This window comes from Physeter macrocephalus, chromosome 21 (assembly GCF_002837175.3).
Source record: "Physeter macrocephalus isolate SW-GA chromosome 21, ASM283717v5, whole genome shotgun sequence".
NCBI classification, from domain to species: domain Eukaryota; kingdom Metazoa; phylum Chordata; class Mammalia; order Artiodactyla; family Physeteridae; genus Physeter; species Physeter macrocephalus.
Genome location: NC_041234.1, coordinates 111,251,933 through 111,275,371, shown reverse-complemented (window position 1 = coordinate 111,275,371; position 23,439 = coordinate 111,251,933).

Sequence of the window (23,439 nt, the reverse complement as noted above, 5' to 3'; positions counted from 1 at the left end):
TAACAGATGGAAAATTGAAATAATGTCTGATTGCCCTTTATTTGAGATCTATATTCATTCAGGAGATTCCATTCCTTCATCCAGTTCTTATTAATCTTGCAAGGTACTTCATTTCTCTGAGCCCTACTGTCTTCACAGCAAAATGAGGATAATAACTCAATACATTCTGTACCTTCCAGAGATGTTATGAAACTCAAAAGGGAAATTGAATATAAAAGCAAGGCATAATACCCTATAAAAATGTAAGTTGCTATGATTATTATAATTTAACAATAAAAATAGTTCCCACAATCAGATCACTAAACATATAAAATCAAGAATTATCTCTTAATAATGCCATTTATTATTGTTTGTATGTCTTAACAATACGGCTAGAGTTTTAGTGTCAAAAATCAGAAATTCATATATTTTTCCTCCTAGTGCCATGCTGTTTATGAATAGGGGATTCCCATTCTATCGCTCATATTTTAGTGATGTATACATATTTAAATTTGTTTTATTCAATCTGTCACTGAAGGGGACTATACCATGTCTCTTGGTGTCAATTATTTTCACTTTAAAAATATTTATTGCACCATTTTATTAGGATCATTGACGCCACCAGGATAGAATGCACTAGAGTCTAGAAGCAAGAACACTGTAAAACAAATCTCAAAATCCTAAGCCTGAGCTAACTTTGTTATATCACTTAAAAACTGTGATCTTGATGGAAGTACAAATAAAATAGTCTGTATTTATACCTTTAAATATGAAAATTGGGGATAATACATACTGAATAGAAGTCATGGAGATGATGCTAGAGGAAAAATAGGTAAAACAGCTACGAATACGCTCTGAAGAAATAAAAGCAATTGAAGAAATCCCCCAGGAGACAGATCCATTCTGCTCAGAAACCTGTGTTTGACTGACCCTAATGGACAAGGCTAAAACTTGGGCAAGTCTCAGCTTTCCTGAGAGGAAGGAATGCAGAATCCCGGCTCGGGTAAAGAGGGAGCAATAAGGGTCTTCTGATAGGACTAGTCAGTGGGGTAGCTGCCTTTCGTTGAGGACGAACCCTGCGGTTAGTGGCTTTGTGGAGGGAGAGGGGAAAGGAGATTACTCAATGCCTTGAGGTCGTACAGCAGTTGTACTGGGGAAAAGGCGTCATCATACACTCCTCAGCTCATCCTGTGCCTCCTAGCTAATCCCTTTCTCCATGGTCTAAGGCAGAAAAGACTGAGGGAGGTCAATGGGAAAACAGCAAACTAGACAGTAAGGCAGGGATGAGCTCAATTGCCTATGGAGTAACTCAGAATATTGCAGGAATCCAAGCTCACAACTAGGATGACTCCTCTGTAAATGGAGCAAAATTCCCTCAGCTATTCACATGGTTCACTTCCTCACCTCCACACCAAGTCTTTGTTCAAATGTCACCTTATCAATGAGGCCCACCCTGATCACCTTAGGTAAAACTAAAACTTTCCTCTCTATACCTACCCCAGTTCCTCTGCCTTTTACCTTGTTCCATTATCTTTTTTCTTTTATGTAGCACTGACCACATTTTAATATATTGTATACTTTACTTACCAAGTTTGGTTTTTTTTCTGTCCCCCTCTCCCAATAAGGGCAAATATACTGTCATCTGCTTTGTTCACTGATATGTTTGTTCACTGATGCATCACAAACGTCTAGTCATGAAAAAGAGAAAAGTATATCCTGACACCCTGGAACTAGCCAGACAGTCACAGATAGGCCTTGGTGTTCTGTTGAACACAATTTCACAGAAAAACAACATCAAAGGAGGCTACTCTGGGACCACAAAAGATCAAGACAAAAACAAGACCACTCTGTAATCATGTCTGAACACAGACAGAACACATTGTCCAAATCATGAAAATAAACAAACATACCCCTAACCTGGCAAACTTGAGTGACTGCTGCTTCTTTACCAATTATAGCTTTACCCTTGCTTTAGTTTTCCCTCCTTGTCTTTCAGATTGATTGAAATACCTAGTCATAAGGACCCGAATTCTATCAGAAGTCATTTCTAACACGTTACTGAGATGCCATATAACGTGCGTTCCCCCTCCTCGTTGCAATGAGAAATAAACCCAACTAGTTCAACTAGGGTATGTTTCTGGTGGTCTTTGACTGGAGGACATTGATAGTAGGTGCACAAAAAATATTCATTGAATGAATATTCTGGACTTCCCGTTTAAACACTAGGGATCTAAAATTATGGCCACCCCAGATACAAGCAAAATTTCAACCCCATGCCTTTTTGCACAAAGAAATGTTATGGCTCTCCTACCTTGCAGGTTGCACTTTCTCATCTAGCAAACACAACCAGTTAGTGAGAGCAACCTTTGTCATTGTCTGAGGAGGATTTTTCAACTTTTCTATAGTTCCTGTGTAAATCTGTAAGCCAACATATGCACCAGTTGACATACAGATGCGGGACATGAATAAGGGAGCAAGCAATAAGCACCAAATTGTCTTGTGAGCTCAGATCCTTCCATGTATATGGGAAATGCTGAAGATCATAAACTCAGAAGGACCCAGGAGTAGGAAAATGGGTGGATCAGGGGAAATACATTCAAAGGACAAAGGCGGAGGGTTGCAATGACAAAATCGTTATTGTCACCTTTCTTACTAATGTTCTCCTATATCCCCACTTTTCAAACATGGATAAATGAAGTTTACAGGTGACAGGGGGCTGACGTGAAGAGATTATTACATAATACTGCCCTGAATGATACACTTTTATGGCATATAAAATTATGTAAAATATTTACAACTTTGAGTGAATGAATAAATGGATGATTAAATGAATAAATGTCTGTATCTAGAGTCCATGCTTCTCTAAATATCAACTGTTAGCTTCTCAAACAATAAAATATGGAGAGGAAGCTGGAGGTATGTAATGGGTGTCTAAATCCAAAACTTCTTTACGGGCACACTTAACAGTAAAAACTAACATATCACTGGGTCTACAGTGTCTAGATATGCACATCAATTTTATGTTTTTTTAATTTATTTTTCTTATGTTGACTTAGAATTTTAGCTGAGTGAGGGAAAAAATCCATAAGAAGTATGAGAACTTCCTTTCAATAACAGATCGACTGCTATTGCACAAGAACAAAGACACTAGTTCTACAAGGTTTCAAGAGGCAAAGCTAGGACATTAGGAGAGAATATATGGAAGCAGATTTGGGCTCATCAAAGGAGAATTTTCTCACAGACATCTATCTCAAGCCAATCTAGGCAGCCTTCTGGATATTTGGGGTGTCCCTTCCCTGGAAGGTATCAACAGAGGCTAGATGACCAGTGGGCAGGGGTGACGTAGAAGAGGTTCAGACACTAGGACTGGACTTGAGGATGATGGCAGATGCTGGTCCCTAACAGGCCTGGAAATCTATGAGACTATGAAAAAGAACAAAATGAATAGTGGCACCAATTGAACAGAAGTGAAGTGATTACACTTTACACTTGACCTCATGCAATTAAGAAGGATGACTTTGAGGAGAGCAGTTAGTTTTTCAATTTCTCTGGCATCTCTCAGGTGTCTAATGGCCAGAAGGTAAAGGCTATTACAATGTCCACTTCACTATGGAGTTAAAAGAAACTTTAAAAAAATGAATCACTGCTCTAATGCTTTTTTTTGCCTGAGAGCATAGCTGCTATTTAACAGTTTTCCTCTTTACTTTTCTTTGATTTGGGGGGACTTTATACAAAATCGCCACTTTAAAGTTAGTTTTAAAATTACAGTTGTTAATTCACAAAAGCAAAAATACATGAGGAAAAGTAATCTTCCAAGTGAGACAAGGAAGTGTGGAATAGGGGGAGGAGAGTGAGTTGGTAGGGAACAGAACTACAATTTTTCGAATGCCTATATTCTGCCAGGTCCTTGCTAAATATTTTGCATACATGATCTAATTTTCATGGTAACCCTGTAAGGTCAATATGCTTAACTCCATTTGTCAGAAGTCTTAATAATATTGCTCACATTATGCCATTCTTATTACCAGCTAGACACTATTCTAAACATTTTGCATGATTTTTTATTTTTTATTCTCATGGCAACCAAGGGTAGGTGCTTTAAATTATTCCATTTTACAGATGAAGAGACAAAGATCCAGAGGGATTTACAACTTATCCATGATCACACAGCTCATAAGCCAGGTAGTCAGAATTTCAACCCCAATATTTTGACTCCAAAAATTATTGGGCTTTTAAAACCGATGGAATCAGAGGTTTAAATACTTCTATTATAATGATTAATGTGTATGTGATGGGGGAGGTCAGAAGGTGATAGGTGAGATCAAGCAGCAAAATAGGGACTAAAGGAAAAAGGCCAGAGCTTAAGGAAAGACATTTTCAAATATTGTAAGATCACCCCAAGGCAAAGAGCAAAGACATGTCTGAGTAGGAAAATGAACACCTTACATATGGGTCCAAAATGAACTTGAGAAAATACTTGTGAAGGGCTCCTAAGCAACTGCGGTTTCTTTTTGATGCCAACTTGAGAACCAGAGAAAACTATTTAAGGATACAAAGCAAAGGGGAGACACAAGGACGAAAAACAGCTTGTAGTGCGGCCAGATTATTCATTTCTGCCTCAGTGTTGACTGAGGTGGACATGAGGACCGCCCCTGCTCCCTGCCTTTGGTAGTGTACAGATTATGAATCGTCAGGAAATCCCTGCTCTGTACATTTGAAGAGCATATTATCTTGTTCTTAGGTTGTTTTAAAAATGATCACGAAAGAAAAACCCCTAATGGTAACCTAGGTCAAAAAGCTGGGAGAATCCTTTGGTTTTATGCATTATATAGAAAATTCTGTAACAAGAAATTCTTACAGCAACTGCAGCTACAGACGGCAGGGTGGCGGAGGTGTTTAAGGAGCAGTGATCGAGAACATGCTAGTTGGCCAGAAACGTTCTCTCACGAAGACACCACATCCTTTGGGGATGTGAGCTATATTTAGCCAAACCACCTAAACCACATGGGGTTCTTGCTCCAGCACCTTCTCCACTGAGAACAAGCAGGACTTCAGTGTAGTTAAGGCTCCAAGTAGAGCAATTAAAATGATAAATGTTTCCATGGCTAAAGTGGCGGGATTCAAGCTGAGCTTTGATGCCCCAGCCCTCAAACAGCAGGAACAGCTGGAAAAAGCAAATCGAAAAGCAAATCGAAATTGCAGGAGCCTTGTTGAACTGCAAATAAGCAGGCTCCCAGGGACGAGAAGAGAGAAGCAGGATAAGGTAAGCCACAAAATTGAGTGAGCTACCTTGTCATTATAGTCAGAAATAGAAACAGATTGAACCAGGTGGAGTTTTGACCTCAGGCTACACATTTCTATCTCTGGGCCTTGGTTTTATTATCAGTAAAATGATAATAACACCTCTCCTATATTGGTTTATTGTCAAGCACAAATGAAAGTTTATGTTAAAACACTTTAAAAAGTGGAAAGTATGTTAAGACGCTAATGAAAACACTTGATCCTTATGTTTCTGATCTATTAATTTCTCCTCATAGTAGGTAACAGTCTTTTTTCTTCTTCTTCTTCTCCTTCTTCCCCTTCCCCTTCTTCTTCTTCTCCTCCTCCTCCTTCTTCTCCTTCTTCTTCAAGTTGTAATATTTACAGAAGTGCTAAAATTCATTGTTTGGGTTATTTTATTAATGTTTGAGTCTCTCTAAATTCAGCAGGGAAGTGGTTACATTTGCAGTTGGAGAATCACTCTGTGAATGTTCTGTCCTTGGGGCCAAGAGAGGGGAAGGGAAAGAGCTGAAGTATGGAGCAGGCACCGAGATACTCAGTTGGACAACCCTGTTGCTGACTAAGGAAGTGAGAAAAGTCACGAGAGAACCCAGGATGCCCATGAAGGGATCAATGCAATGGGGTGGGGGAGGGGTTCTAATTGACCAAATACATAGAACTGGGATCTGTATGCCAGTCTATTCTACCTAACATAGAAGGAAGAAAGCTAAGGTCTCTGAGAAGCTATAGGTCAAAAGACATATGACATCTTCATAGAGCAGTACAAAAGGCCCAATAAACCTGGAGTTATCACTCCATTCACAACTGAGTCCAGGGTCAGAATATCTGGAAGAGATCTATACCAGTAATTCAATGTTCTAGGGTCAGAAGCAAGTTGCACAATCTAATTAGTTTAAAAATCATGTTCCCAGAGAACTCTTTCCTGAATTATAGCTCCACCCTATCAGGTCCCTTGCAATCATTGCACCCTTTACTATTATTCAACATAGTTTTGGAAATCCCAGCCATGGCTATCAGAGACGAAAAAGAAGTAAAAGGAATCCAAATTGGAAAAGAAGAATTAAAACTGTCACTGTTTGCAGATTACATGATACTATACATAGAAAATCCTAAGGATGCCAACAGAAAACTACTAGAGCTAATCAATTACTTTTAAAAAGTCACAGGTTACAAAATTAATGCACAGAAATCTCTTCATTCCTATACACTAACAATGAAAGATCAGAAAGAGAAATTAAGGAAACAATCCCATTTGCCATTGCAGCAAAAAGAATAAAAAACCTAGGAATAAACCTACCTAAGGAGACAAAAGACCAGAAAACTATAAGACACTGATGAAAGAAATCAAAGATGACACAAAAGATGGAGAGATATACCATGTTCTCATACTGGAAGAATCAACATTGTGAAAATGACTATACTACCCAAAGCAATCTACAGATTCAATGCGATCCCTATCAAATTACCAATGGCATTTTTCACAGAACTAGAACAAAATGTTTTACAATTTGTATGGAAACGCAAAAGACCACAAAGAGCCAAAGCAATGCTGAGAAAGAGAAACGGAGCTGGAGGAATCAGGCTCCCTGACTTCAGGTTATACTACAGGGCTACAGTAATCAAAACAGTATGGTACTGGCAGAAAAACAGAAATATAGATCAATGGAAGAGGATAGAAAGCCCAGAGATAAACCCATGCACCGATGGTCACCTAATCTATAACAAAGGAGGTCAGAATACACAATGGAGAAAAGACCGTCTCTTCAATAAGTGGTGCTGGGAAAAATGGACAACTACATGTAAAAGAATGAAATTAGAACACTCCCTAACACCATACACAAAAACAAACTCAAAATGGATTAGAGATCTAAATGTTAAGACTGGACACTATAAGACTCTTAGAGGAAAACATAGGCAGAACACTCTTTGACGTAAATCGCAGCAAGATCTTTTTTGACCAACCTCCTAGAGTAATGAAAATTAAAACAAAAATAAACAAATGGGACCTAATGAAACTTAAAAGCTTTTGCACAGCAGAGGAAACCATAAACAAAATGAAAAGACAACCCTCAGAATGCGAGAAAATGTTTGCAAATGAAGCAACTGACAAGGGATTAATCTCCAAAATATACAAGCAGCTCATGCAGCTTAATATCAAAAAACAAACGACCCAATCAAAAAATGGTTGAAATAGCTAAATAGACATTTCTCCAAAGAAGACATACAGATGGCCAACAAACACATGAAAAGCTGCTCAGCATCAGTAATACTTAGAGAAATGCAAATCAAAACTACCATAAGGTATCACCTCACACCCGTCAGAATGGCCATCATCACAAAATCTACAAACAATAAATGCTGGAGAGGGTGTGGACTAAAGTGGCGGGATTCAAGCTGAGCTTTGATGCCCCAGCCCTCAAACAGCAGGAACAGCTGGAAAAAGCAAATCGAAAAGCAAATCGAAATTGCAGGAGCCTTGTTGAACTGCAAATAAGCAGGCTCCCAGGGACGAGAAGAGAGAAGCAGGATAAGGTAAGCCACAAAATTGAGTGAGCTACCTTGTCATTATAGTCAGAAATAGAAACAGATTGAACCAGGTGGAGTTTTGACCTCAGGCTACACATTTCTATCTCTGGGCCTTGGTTTTATTATCAGTAAAATGATAATAACACCTCTCCTATATTGGTTTATTGTCAAGCACAAATGAAAGTTTATGTTAAAACACTTTAAAAAGTGGAAAGTATGTTAAGACGCTAATGAAAACACTTGATCCTTATGTTTCTGATCTATTAATTTCTCCTCATAGTAGGTAACAGTCTTTTTTCTTCTTCTTCTTCTCCTTCTTCCCCTTCCCCTTCTTCTTCTTCTCCTCCTCCTCCTTCTTCTCCTTCTTCTTCAAGTTGTAATATTTACAGAAGTGCTAAAATTCATTGTTTGGGTTATTTTATTAATGTTTGAGTCTCTCTAAATTCAGCAGGGAAGTGGTTACATTTGCAGTTGGAGAATCACTCTGTGAATGTTCTGTCCTTGGGGCCAAGAGAGGGGAAGGGAAAGAGCTGAAGTATGGAGCAGGCACCGAGATACTCAGTTGGACAACCCTGTTGCTGACTAAGGAAGTGAGAAAAGTCACGAGAGAACCCAGGATGCCCATGAAGGGATCAATGCAATGGGGTGGGGGAGGGGTTCTAATTGACCAAATACATAGAACTGGGATCTGTATGCCAGTCTATTCTACCTAACATAGAAGGAAGAAAGCTAAGGTCTCTGAGAAGCTATAGGTCAAAAGACATATGACATCTTCATAGAGCAGTACAAAAGGCCCAATAAATCTGGAGTTATCACTCCATTCACAACTGAGTCCAGGGTCAGAATATCTGGAAGAGATCTATACCAGTAATTCAATGTTCTAGGGTCAGAAGCAAGTTGCACAATCTAATTAGTTTAAAAATCATGTTCCCAGAGAACTCTTTCCTGAATTATAGCTCCACCCTATCAGGTCCCTTGCAATCATTGCACCCTTTACTATTATTCAACATAGTTTTGGAAATCCCAGCCATGGCTATCAGAGACGAAAAAGAAGTAAAAGGAATCCAAATTGGAAAAGAAGAATTAAAACTGTCACTGTTTGCAGATTACATGATACTATACATAGAAAATCCTAAGGATGCCAACAGAAAACTACTAGAGCTAATCAATTACTTTTAAAAAGTCACAGGTTACAAAATTAATGCACAGAAATCTCTTCATTCCTATACACTAACAATGAAAGATCAGAAAGAGAAATTAAGGAAACAATCCCATTTGCCATTGCAGCAAAAAGAATAAAAAACCTAGGAATAAACCTACCTAAGGAGACAAAAGACCAGAAAACTATAAGACACTGATGAAAGAAATCAAAGATGACACAAAAGATGGAGAGATATACCATGTTCTCATATTGGAAGAATCAATATTGTGAAAATGACCATACTACCCAAAGCAATCTACAGATTCAATGCGATCCCTATCAAATTACCAATGGCATTTTTCACAGAACTAGAACAAAATGTTTTACAATTTGTATGGAAACGCAAAAGACCACAAAGAGCCAAAGCAATGCTGAGAAAGAGAAACGGAGCTGGAGGAATCAGGCTCCCTGACTTCAGGTTATACTACAGGGCTACAGTAATCAAAACAGTATGGTACTGGCAGAAAAACAGAAATATAGATCAATGGAAGAGGATAGAAAGCCCAGAGATAAACCCATGCACCGATGGTCACCTAATCTATAACAAAGGAGGTCAGAATACACAATGGAGAAAAGACCGTCTCTTCAATAAGTGGTGCTGGGAAAAATGGACAACTACATGTAAAAGAATGAAATTAGAACACTCCCTAACACCATACACAAAAACAAACTCAAAATGGATTAGAGATCTAAATGTTAAGACTGGACACTATAAGACTCTTAGAGGAAAACATAGGCAGAACACTCTTTGACGTAAATCGCAGCAAGATCTTTTTTGACCAACCTCCTAGAGTAATGAAAATTAAAACAAAAATAAACAAATGGGACCTAATGAAACTTAAAAGCTTTTGCACAGCAGAGGAAACCATAAACAAAATGAAAAGACAACCCTCAGAATGCGAGAAAATGTTTGCAAATGAAGCAACTGACAAGGGATTAATCTCCAAAATATACAAGCAGCTCATGCAGCTTAATATCAAAAAACAAACGACCCAATCAAAAAATGGTTGAAATAGCTAAATAGACATTTCTCCAAAGAAGACATACAGATGGCCAACAAACACATGAAAAGCTGCTCAGCATCAGTAATAATTAGAGAAATGCAAATCAAAACTACCATAAGGTATCACCTCACACCCGTCAGAATGGCCATCATCACAAAATCTACAAACAATAAATGCTGGAGAGGGTGTGGAGAAAAGGGAACCCTCTTGCACTGTTGGTGGGAATGTAAATCGATACAGCCACTACGGAGGACAGTATGGAGGTTCCTTAAAAAACTAAAAATAGAACTACCATGTGACCCAGCAATCCCATTACTGGGCACATACCCAGAGAAAACCATAATTCAAAAGGATGCATGCACCCCGATGTTCATCGCAGCACTATTTACAATAGCCAGGACATGGAAACAACCTAAATGTCCATCAGCAGAGGAATGGATAAAGAAGATTTGGTACATATATACAATTGAATATTACTCAGCCATAAAAAGGAAAGAAATTGGGTCATTTGTAGAGATGGATGGACCTAGAGACTGTCATACAGAGTGAAGTCAGAAAGAGAAAAACAAATATCATATATTAATGCATATATGTGGAATCTGAAAAAATTGGTATAGATGACCTTATTTACAGTGCAGAAATAGAGACACAGACGTAGAGAACAAATGTATGGATACCAAGGGGGAAATGGGGAATGGGATGAATTGGGAGATTGGGATTGACATATATATACTATTGATACTATGTATAAAATAGTTAACTAATGAGAACCTACTCTGTAGAGACGAAAAAGAAGTAAAAGGAATCCAAATTGGAAAAGAAGAATTAAAACTGTCACTGTTTGCAGATTACATGATACTATACATAGAAAATCCTAAGGATGCCAACAGAAAACTACTAGAGCTAATCAATTACTTTTAAAAAGTCACAGGTTACAAAATTAATGCACAGAAATCTCTTCATTCCTATACACTAACAATGAAAGATCAGAAAGAGAAATTAAGGAAACAATCCCATTTGCCATTGCAGCAAAAAGAATAAAAAACCTAGGAATAAACCTACCTAAGGAGACAAAAGACCAGAAAACTATAAGACACTGATGAAAGAAATCAAAGATGACACAAAAGATGGAGAGATATACCATGTTCTCATATTGGAAGAATCAATATTGTGAAAATGACCATACTACCCAAAGCAATCTACAGATTCAATGCGATCCCTATCAAATTACCAATGGCATTTTTCACAGAACTAGAACAAAATGTTTTACAATTTGTATGGAAACGCAAAAGACCACAAAGAGCCAAAGCAATGCTGAGAAAGAGAAACGGAGCTGGAGGAATCAGGCTCCCTGACTTCAGGTTATACTACAGGGCTACAGTAATCAAAACAGTATGGTACTGGCAGAAAAACAGAAATATAGATCAATGGAAGAGGATAGAAAGCCCAGAGATAAACCCATGCACCGATGGTCACCTAATCTATAACAAAGGAGGTCAGAATACACAATGGAGAAAAGACCGTCTCTTCAATAAGTGGTGCTGGGAAAAATGGACAACTACATGTAAAAGAATGAAATTAGAACACTCCCTAACACCATACACAAAAACAAACTCAAAATGGATTAGAGATCTAAATGTTAAGACTGGACACTATAAGACTCTTAGAGGAAAACATAGGCAGAACACTCTTTGACGTAAATCGCAGCAAGATCTTTTTTGACCAACCTCCTAGAGTAATGAAAATTAAAACAAAAATAAACAAATGGGACCTAATGAAACTTAAAAGCTTTTGCACAGCAGAGGAAACCATAAACAAAATGAAAAGACAACCCTCAGAATGCGAGAAAATGTTTGCAAATGAAGCAACTGACAAAGGATTAATCTCAAATTTACAACTAACTCATGCAGCTCAATACCAAAAATGGGCAGAAGATCTAAATAGACATTTCTCCAAAGAAGATATATCGATTGCCTACAAGCACATGAAAGGATGCTCAATGTCACTAATCATTAGAGAAATACAAATGAAAACTAAAATGAAGTATCACCTCACATTGGTCAGAATGTCCACCATCAAAGATTTTACAAACAATAAATTCTGGAGAGGGTGTGGAGAAAAAGGAACCCTCTTGCACTGTTGGTGGGAATGTAAATCGATACAGCCACTACGGAGGACAGTATGGAGGTTCCTTAAAAAACTAAAAATAGAACTACCATGTGACCCAGCAATCCCATTACTGGGCACATACCCAGAGAAAACCATAATTCAAAAGGATGCATGCACCCCGATGTTCATCGCAGCACTATTTACAATAGCCAGGACATGGAAACAACCTAAATGTCCATCAGCAGAGGAATGGATAAAGAAGATTTGGTACATATATACAATTGAATATTACTCAGCCATAAAAAGGAAAGAAATTGGGTCATTTGTAGAGATGGATGGACCTAGAGACTGTCATACAGAGTGAAGTCAGAAAGAGAAAAACAAATATCATATATTAATGCATATATGTGGAATCTGAAAAAATTGGTATAGATGACCTTATTTACAGTGCAGAAATAGAGACACAGACGTAGAGAACAAATGTATGGATACCAAGGGGGAAATGGGGAATGGGATGAATTGGGAGATTGGGATTGACATATATATACTATTGATACTATGTATAAAATAGTTAACTAATGAGAACCTACTCTGTAGCACAGGGAACTCTACTCAATGCTCTGTGCTGACCTAAATGGGAAGGAAATCCAAGAAAAGATATCTATATATCTATATCTTTTATATATATATGTACGTATATATATACGTATATATACGTACATCTGATTCACTTTGCTGTACAGTAGAAGCTAACACAACACTGTAAAGCAACTATACTCCAATAAAATTTTTTTTTTAAAAAAGAACTAAATAAGCAAATATTATCTGCATCTAAGTTTGGTCCCAAAGTGCTTCTAAGTTTGGTCCTTGGACATTCTGCTAGAGAATCACCTGACATTCTGTTGAAATAAACAGAGACCTAGAAGGCACTCCATACAGACTGACTTTTTAAAATTAAATCAGTGCAGCTCCAGCCACTGAATAGAATATGTTTCTTCCATTATAATTGGAAAAGTTTTGTGGTAACCACTCTTAGGTCAACCGTTGACCAATCAAGTGTGGCCAGAGGGGCAGCATGAAAATAGTTGCTCATCATCTCCACGTTATGTGGGAGGAGTTTTCCCAGAAAAAAAAGTGGGGCTAGGTCAACAAAAGAAGGGACATGAGATAAAAGTGTGTAAGGCCAAATAGTTGCTGTATGCATAGTATTATTGATTAATTCCAAAGGGGACTTCTGTCAGAAACAAGCCCACTCTAGTTACATGTTTAAAAGAGCAGGGTGGCAGGACGTTAAGTATATTTTTGGATTGTTTTAACAGTAAGAATTTGGATGGAGGTAAGATAAAATATAAATCCAGAAGTAATATATCTATTTTTCAATTCTTTCCTGCCTTTATTAAACATTGGTCTTGATTTCAAAAACTTGCCAATATGCTGCTATTTGTTTGTATGGGACCCAGGGAAACAGCATTAAGCAATTTATTCCTTTAAACCTACCATGTTGTTCTTAAAATTCTAATATGCAGCATCATGGTTATTCTTTCAAGCATACCACGTTGACCTACTTAGCAAGGCTTATAGAACTCTTATCTCTAAAGTAAATCCACAGCCTCTGAATTTATGGAATAAAATATCCAGCATTAAATGGAAGTTCCTGAAACTTTAGATCAGTTAGAAAACTGGTTAAGCAAAATAACTAGTGAAAAGATTCTCTGATTTTTAATTATTTTGTTTCTATCTAAATTGCATAGACAGTAAACAGTTACAAAGATAGAGTTTATGGTAATGGTTCCTTAATGAAGACAAACATATGTTAAACTAATTTAATCCAGTGGTCTTACCTTTATCATAACAACTTTTACTTTTTTAATGAAAAGGAAAGAAATACGCGTTATGCAAACATCAAATGCATTTCTGGCAAATATAATGAAAGTCTGATAAATAAAATTTATGAATTTTGTAAAAAAATAAACCTGATGAATTCCACCACCACCATCCAAGCTCAAATCTTCATCGTTTCTTACCTACTGAAATAGCCTCCCAATTTGTCTTCCTTTTGCCACAATCCGTCAACCCCAATCTAAATCTAAATACATTAAATATGCAATCTAGATCTAATATACTAAATACCCAATCTAAATCTAACAGACTAAAACCACACTTTTATTTTTAAATAAGTGACATTATGATCTCCCCATGGTCAAAAACCATCAAATGGCTTCTTGTCTTACTGAGAAGAAAATTCAAAGTCCTCAATATATCTGTAAGGCTTTGATTGATCTGGCCCTTGGTTAAATCCCTAGTCCTCATTCTGTACCACTCTCTTCCCCACTCACTTTGTTTCTATAGCACTAGATTCCTTGCTGTTCATTGACCAAGCCAAACACATGCCTATATCAGGGCCTGGGCACTTACTGTTCCATCTTCCTGGCGTTCCCTTTCACCAAATAACCACACGGGTTGTTCCTGAGTCTTGCTCCAATGTTACTCTCTCAGAGAGATCTTTCCTAATCCCTCTATATTGAATAGCACCCCTCCTCATCTTCTATCCCCTTAACTGCTTTATTTTTCTTCATAGCATTTATAACTTCCTAACATATTATTTCCTTATTTGTTTGTTTATTGTCTTTCAATCCTCAAAGAATAAAAGTTCTATGAAGGCAGGAATTTTTCCTTACTTTGTTAAGTGGGTACATAGCCTCCCAATAAATATTCATTAAATGAATGCATGAATAATCCTTAAAAGGTCAAAGTAGGTATGTATCTTACAGTTGAGAAAATACAGTGTCACAAAAGGATTTAAGCAAATAATAAAATTATAGGATGTTATAGATTTAATTGATAACTTGGTTTAAATGCATCAAAAGTCTTAAAGACTCCAAGGGTGAAATTGTGAAGCTATTAGCCACAAATGTAAACAGTCATTATAAATTCTGAAAGGATGACATTTGACATCTATAAGAAAAGTTTTAGTGGGCATTTTTACAGTTAAAGACTGACAAATTTCACCTGCATATCAGGCAAGTTAATGGAAGATAAATAGATAGATGATAGAATAAGTGAGTTACTAAAGAAGGTATAACATATTTATTAAAAGGAAATGTGGTTTCTATAAGGGGAATGATGTTCAGCTAATCAGATTAAGTTATTTGTGGATAACTGATAATATAAACAAAACAGAACAAGCAGGTATGTTATATTCATTTTCAAAGTGCATTTACATAATCTTCAACCAGAATTACCAGGAAGTTGAGAAGATTATTTTCATCATGAACAGAGAATTGTCTTGCAGACAAGAAACTAAGATTAGGGGAAAACTGCTCTGGAGAGAAACTACAAATGAGGATATCTCCCAGGGGTCAGCCTAATCCCACAGTTTTTGTCATTGATTTGAAGGAAAGAATGCAATTGACACTAAGCTCTTCTGGAGATACTGAGATACCAAACTGGCAGCGAGAAAAATGCAAGAAAATTACATAAGGCTGTATAAAATGAAAGAAAATTATACGTAAGAACAAGGAAAAAATATACTACTTTATTTCAAGCTATGAGTTAAATTATTACTGTAAAAAGACTTATGGGTCTTTGGGCATGCTCCCTAGAACCAAAAATGGTCTAAAAAATATTAAACTTTATCAGAAAATGTGTTGGAATAAAATGAAACCCAACATTCAACCGACATACAGGATTGTGGTATATTCACACCAGGAGTATTGTGTTATCACATCTCAAACAAGACATAAAAGAGCTGAAGAAAATCCAGAGGGAGGCAACAGAAGTAATCAGTGAAAAGGAGGAACTGCAATACGAGAAAAGAATCAAAGATTCTCTTTCTTCAACGTGAAAGATAAAAATAATGAAAGCATATCATTGAAGTCTATAAGATCTTGAATGGGGGGTAAAGAAAGAGAATGTGGTCGTGTTCACCACAATGTAATATATCAAAACCAGAGGGGCTCTCCTGAAGCGTGAAAAAAGTTAATTTTAAGGCAAAGAAAGAGAAATGCTACTATAGAAAACAGATAGAAAACTTATTCAGCTATTTGAAGATTTGATGAGTGCCCGTCATAGCCCAGAAACCCCAAGTTATGAAAAAATTATTTTTCATTAAACATTCCCAGCTGGGAGTGGAAACAGAGATGAACAAGATGTAGTCCCTCTCTTCAATGGGCCCCAGGCTGTAAGGGGATAAAGACAAGTTAAACATCTAATTATAATTTTACCCTATCAGATATACCTGCAGATATCTCTTCAATACATTTATTGCTATTTCTTTATCACTATCCTAGTCTAAGCCACCTCCCACTCTTTGCTTGGATCAAACAGGCTCTTAAGAAAAAATCATCCTCCTTCAACTCTTTCCTTACTCTGATCTATTCTCCTTACAATATCCAGAATCATTTTAATAATTAAATCATATCATGATACATTTCTGCATAGACGATTTCAATATCATCCCACCTCTACATGCAGGCCTCTAAGGACCTGCATGATCCAGCCTCCTGCCCTTCTTTCCAGTCTCATCTCGTACTACTCGTCCATGTTTTTACATTGGCCTTTTTTCCTGTTCCTATAATAACGCCAGTCTCTTTTCCGCCTTGGGGAATTGACACACGTTGTTTCCTCCGCCAGGACTATTCTTTCTTCTGCTGTTTAAATGGCTTCTCATCCTTCTGAGCTTCACTGAAATGTCACCTCTTCAAAGAGCACTTCTCTGTCCACCAATCTAAACTAGCTGTCCTGCCCCATCAGCCTCTATCACAGTACTGTGTTTCCTTTCTTAATTGCTCTTACTAAAGCAACATGTCCATCTTTTTGTAACTGGACCATGAGTTACATTGGGGCAGATACAAATCTAACTGCCTTTGTTTGTCTTTGTGTCGCTAGGATGTAGCTCTGGTAGCTGGCACATAGTAAGCACATCTTAAATTGGAACAGAAAAAATGAATATGATAATTTCTATAAAAATGATATTGGGCATTTCAGCTACTTAGGAAAGAGTATAATTCATGGTGTATCTTTTATATGTTCATACATTTTGAATAGTATTTCACATAAATTAACCTTAAAGATGGGAATGCAGGAGAAGGAAGAAATTGACTATCTCAGGAAACTTGAGATAGTAAAAATGCTTAGCTAACTCCATGATTAAGTAACTACAATGTGTTATTAACTAAAACTGGGATGTTCGGGATGACATCTTATCATTTAAGATTGGTATTAGGAAGTAAGTCATACCCTTAAATGTCATTCTCTTAGTTCCGCATGGACCTGACCCAGGCAGGAGGAGGTCTTTTTGTGATCTTATACTCTTATTACGTCTACCAAATTTCCTTTAAAATTTTCATAATCACTGACATATCCTTAAACATTTACATCTACAACAGAGAACAAGTTTATTTTGAGACAACTGTCAAGAGTCTAAGGTTTAGAAATCTAGTTCACATCGTTATTTTTAATGACTAGAGTCATATTAAAATCTTAAAAATGTTGTTTCAATATTACACTAAAGCAGAAAAGTCTTCCTCAAAATTCAAGCCACTATCTCTCTGAGCTAAAAGGAAGCTCTCACTTCTGTGAGCTCTCAGAACATTTGCATGTCCCTATATTATGAAATGCATTTGTTCATGCATTTAGGAAATAAATATTTATTGCCTATTTAATACATAGACGTAATGTGTCTACCATGTCCAGGTCTACCTGGCTAGATCCAGTGCTGTGCACACCTTAGAGTGTATGTGGACAGTCTAGCTCTGCAGCCCCTCTCCTTGAGGGCAGAGTATGCATCTAATTCTTTACTGCATCTCTATCTGACAGAACTCCTAACTCAGTGCTTGACACACAGGAAGTGACTGATAAAGGAGAATGGATTGAATCAAAGTAGTCCCTCTAAGACACCTCCCATGGATTTTGATTTCTGCAGCATTGGCTCTATACTTAAACTCTAAAAATCACCCGAAAAACATGTAAAGCCACCACTGGTGAGCATTCAGCCTCACTTTCACCTCTCAGTAAAACAAATCGAGAAGCAGATTTAACGAATATGGAATCCTCACGTTGACATTGCAAATTGGTGATTCTGCCAAGAAAACCTTTATGAAGCCTTATAAAACTGTTATTCTAGCCCAGCAAAATTGTTATTCTGAATCGTTCTTCGTTCTTAACCAAACAAATGTGCTTGACCTCATTAGACTATATTGTAGCAAATTAAAATGGCAGGAAAAAACCAATTTTTAATGGTTCCTAATACGTATTTGTATGATAGTAGTTAATGGCTCCTAAGATACTGCCAGACTTTCAAACACACATTTAATACTTAAAATGACCCAAAATTTGGATTTACGTGATAAATTTTAACAGGTCATGTGGGGAAATTAAAATCCAGTAGGTAAACTATGAGCAGTTTTAAAAGTCTCTTGTGGGACTTCCCTGGCGGTCCAGTGGTTAAGACTTCGCTTTCCAATGCAAGGGGGTGCGGGTTTGATCCCTGGTCAGGGAGCTGAGATCCCACATGCCTCGCCATCCCACATACCTCGCCGCCAATAAAACAAAACAGAAAACAGAAGCAATATTGTAACAAATTCAATAAAGCCTTTAAAAAAATAAAAATTGGTACATGTTCATGAAAGGGCCAGACAGGCACTTTATTACTGACATGGTGATTAGGACAACCATGTACTTTTTAAGAAGTACATCTTAATTGTTCAATTGCCACTATCATCTTTTAAAATTTTAACTTCACAAAAAATAAAGGATGACTCTCAGAATATTCTAAAACTACTGAGTGGCCCCAGTTTTGGTAAATCAGATGAACAATTTCCAATCAGTCACAGAGATAATGTGTTATATAAAAGGAAACAAATGTGGGTTTTTTTCCCTTTACTATTAAAAAAAATTATGTGTATTTGCCTGTTTTCAGAAATGATTTTATCTAAATTAAGGTGACCAGATAATTAGGTATACAGAGATTCAAAGCGTTGATGTTATATATAGAGAGCTGGGTTTTATTTAGGTTATCTATCTTTCTCTTAATAATCTTGCTTGGTTTTCATTATCTTGAATGCTTTATCACAGCTGTAAAGTGGAGTCTTCATACTTTCCCCCTCACAAGCTATTAGTTTTCTTTTCTTAATATAACCATGAAAAATCCAGCTGTGTAGAAAAGACAGCATACTTCATCTTATAGTTTCTGTTTTAAGGGTTATCATTCAAAATTCATTTACCTACTTTGAATAGAATTTACCATCAATCAACTACGGTAATGAGGTGATGCATCCTTTTGTTTTAATTACACAATCTCTGGTTACTTAGCATTAAACCACTTTTCAAATCACTGTGAACCAGAGCGCCCAGCCCTACAGAAAAGCAGCCTGCTTAGAAATAGTAAATATCTTAAGAGTTTTAACACATGGCACACACTTTAAAACATTCTACTAGGTCAATTCAGAGAAGTTTACATCTCTTAATTCACAGAAGGAGTTTTTACATTTTAGTAAGAACACAACATGAGACCTCCCGTCTTAGCAAATTTTAAGTGCATCATACAGTATTGTTAACTATAGAGGCACAATGTTGTCCCACAGATCTCTAGAATATATCCATATCATAGAACTGAAACTTTATACTTTTTGAACAGCAACTCTCCATTTCCCCCTTTCACCAGCCCCTGGCAACCATCATTGCATTCTCTGTTTCTATGAGTTTGACAATTTTAGGTTCCTCATATAAGTGGACTCATGCAGTGCAGTGCTTGTCCTCTGTGACTGGCTAATTTCACTTCGCAAAATGATTTTGCTTCATCTTTTTTTTTTTTTTTTTTTTTTTTTTTGTGGTATGCGGGCCTCCCCCCGTTGTGGCCTCTCCCGTTGCGGAGCACAGGCTCCGGACGCGCAAGCTCAGCGACCATGGCTCACGGGCCCAGCCGCTCCGCGGCATGTGGGACCCTCCCAGACCGGGGCGCGAACCCGGTTCCCCTGCATCGGCAGGCGGACGCGCAACCACTGCGCCACCAGGGAAGCCCCTGCTTCATCTTTTTAATACAAGTTGAACTACATAAAGAATTGTTTTGCAGAGTCCACTGACCAAACAATAAACTACCCCAGAATTATAATTGTAGACTCAGGAAGATATCTCCTTGTAAGTTTCACGCTGAGGCTGGTTAAAAATCACTTCTCTCTATAGGAGCTTTGCAGATGAAACTTTCTCAAAAGCTCAAGGAACAACTGTTTGGTGGAAAGAAAATTCCTCTGAAGAAATTGCTCTGATAAGCATGTGGATTGGGTCATTTTTACCCCCCCAAACTGAGTAGATTGCTAATTTCTGTTGAGCAGAGTGAAGTTAGTATCTCTCTCTTAGACAAAATACTCTTTTTTATGCAGCCTAAGATAGCATGTGTTCTTTGGAAAATGACATGAATTATACCATGACTCATACTGAGTTTACCATTGACATTAAAACCAGATGTCTTCTACAAGTGCTGCTACAAATTTATGCATCCCAACATGGATGTGCACACTGGGTTTTGATCCCAAGGTGTAGATTTACGCTAATTTTTATTAAATTTCATTTTGATATATTTAGTCCACCATCTCAGCTTTTCAATCTATTTTTGGATTCTGATTCACTCATCTAAACTACTTGTTATCCCTTACAGCTTTGTATTAACCATTAATTTTATAAACTAATACTCAACTGGTTTTTCTAAATCACTGATAATAATGATAATCAGGGCAGGGCTTGGGCTAGAGTCCAGTGATACATGTTAGAAACCTCTGTCCAGTGGAACTACAATCCAATCAGTTATATTCAACCACGGAGAAACTCAAGTCATGCTTATATTTCTTCATGCTGTCTACAAAGATACAATGAGAAATCTTCTCAAATGAGCTGCTGAGATTCAGATGTATTTTGCTTGCTGCATAAACCTCATCTAAAAGACTATTGAGGGCTTCCCTGGTGGCGCAGTGGTTGCGCGTCCGCCTGCCGATGCAGGGGAACCCGGTTCGCGCCCCGGTCCGGGAGGATCCCACGTGCCGCAGAGCGGCTGGGCCCGTGAGCCATGGCCGCTGAGCCTGCGCGTCCGGAGCCTGTGCTCCGCAACGGGAGAGGCCACAACAGAGGGAGGCCCGCATACCACAAAAAACAAACAAACAAACAAACAAAAAGACTACTGAAGTAACTTATATTAATAATAAATAAAAATGATAATAATAAATAAAAATGATAATAACCGTTTACGTTTATTGAGTACTTATCATACACTCCGCAATATGCTAAGCATTTTATATACAACATTTCTTTTAATCCTTCCTAAAACATGAAAGATAAGAATCATTTTTACTTTTTGAAGGTGGAAAACTGAGGCTCAGAGAAATTGTCAGAAGAAATTATAATTACTCTGAAATAACATCATTGTAAACTCAACCAGTTTTCATTGTTTGTAAGCTAAGAGTACACTTATACTCTTAAAGCAGTAATATTTTGCCATGTAGCATATTCTCAAAATAATTTGAAAGTCAAAGTAATACTTCCTGAAACAACAGTGTTACTCACATGAAACATATTGACAGTTTTAAAGGAGCTGCAGTGCTGCCTCATCCTGGAGGAAATTTCTTGACAATTGTGAAAGCCCAGCTACCTCAGGAGTTCTAGTAAGAACTCCATAGCCCATCCTAACGTAACGTTTATGATTCCATGATGCAGATGTCGTCCACACAGGAGACTTCAGTTCCAATCTTATCTCCTCCTGCTATGTATTGCCACCAGCTCAGACTTGATTTAAAGAGCAGCCTCTTTCTCATCAGCTATCAGAGCTGAGAGCTCTACCCATGCAAACCAGAGAAAAGAGACAAGTTCCAGCTGGAATGTGAGAGCCAAGTGGAACTAACAAGAATTGTACTTTAAGAGCATAAAAAATGTAGAAACACTGCTTTCCTAAAATCCTGTTTTATTAACCTTTATCAGCTGCTGAGAAACTGGGACATGATGGAATTTTTGAACTTTCCTGTCAGCAGCGAAAGGGTAATGCTTGTTATGATTGCTATTTGGCAAAAACCCAGCCTCTCATTCCAAAAGGTCTCAAATTAATTTCATTCACGACTGATTAGAGAGCACAAATCCTACAGGTTTTTTTTTTTTTTTTTGCTACTTCTGTGTCATATGTAGGTGAGAAGTATTTGTTTCTCTTGATATAAAAGGATCTATGAGTGTTGCTCAACAGCTAGCAAATTCTCAACTACCTCTGAGTTAACGTAGAAAGTCATTCAGGGAGATCGTTGAGAATGCATTAGAGTCTAAATGAAAATGATGGAATTTCACTTTCCCCCTGCTTTATTACATGGTTCAGGTTAGGCATATCTGTTTCTATTTTATGTTCATCTACTCCCTGGCTGGGAGTAGATGAACATAAAATGTGGGCCAGATGTGGGCCAGAAGGGGAAGGGGAATTAATGAGGCTTCAAAACTGTCAATTGTCAAACATCAAAAGTGGAATCAGATTATTACACACTGCCACCACCCATACATCACCCCTCTCCCCATCTGGGACCTCCCAAACACACACAGAAACACCAAGTCCTTTTCCTCCTCACCAGCAGGATAAAGTGTTCAGGAAGAAATCTGTCTTCAGAGCTCAGTCCTCACCCAGTCCTTATTCCCAGTGTCTCGCTAACTATGGACTGGCTGGTCTGGGCCCCAAACTGGCAGGATACTACCTCCCTCCCTTCTCACATCTCTGCCCCTTCCCTTCCTTCCTTAACTCCCCATCATCGAAGAACAGACAGAGATACACACACATCTTTTTACAGCTTGTTGATCAATAGCTGAGTGATTTATTTGGTCTCTACACAAATGACCATTTCTCCAGTGCTTTTTCTGGAGAGACAACAGAGACAGCAAGGTCTCAGTCACCTGCTAGACACAGGGTAGCACTTTATGAACTGCTGGAAGAGCTCTCCAGGACTTTTTCATCCTCCTGGCTTTTTATTCTTTTTTTTGTATTACGCCGGTAGTAGAAGACTAGTATCGTTGACTTCTTCTCTTTATTACGTTTTCCCACAGTCTGCTGAAGGGCTGATTTTACTGCCATGACTCTCTTCTATAGCAGGTAGGAAAACAAAGTGATACAGAAAGATATTGATTTGGGGAAAGAGGATGGGAAGGAGAACTTTGAGAGAATGGGTGTGGATTGAGAAGGGGTTTGTGCTAGGGAAGGGCAGGGTAAGTCTTGGGTGGGGGATGAAGAGGAGGCACATGAGTAGGGTAGTATGACCTTGTCACTTTCATTGTCCTGGGGTTGATAAGGGGTCTTCCTCTTCTTCCCTTTGACTCTTGGTGTCTGCT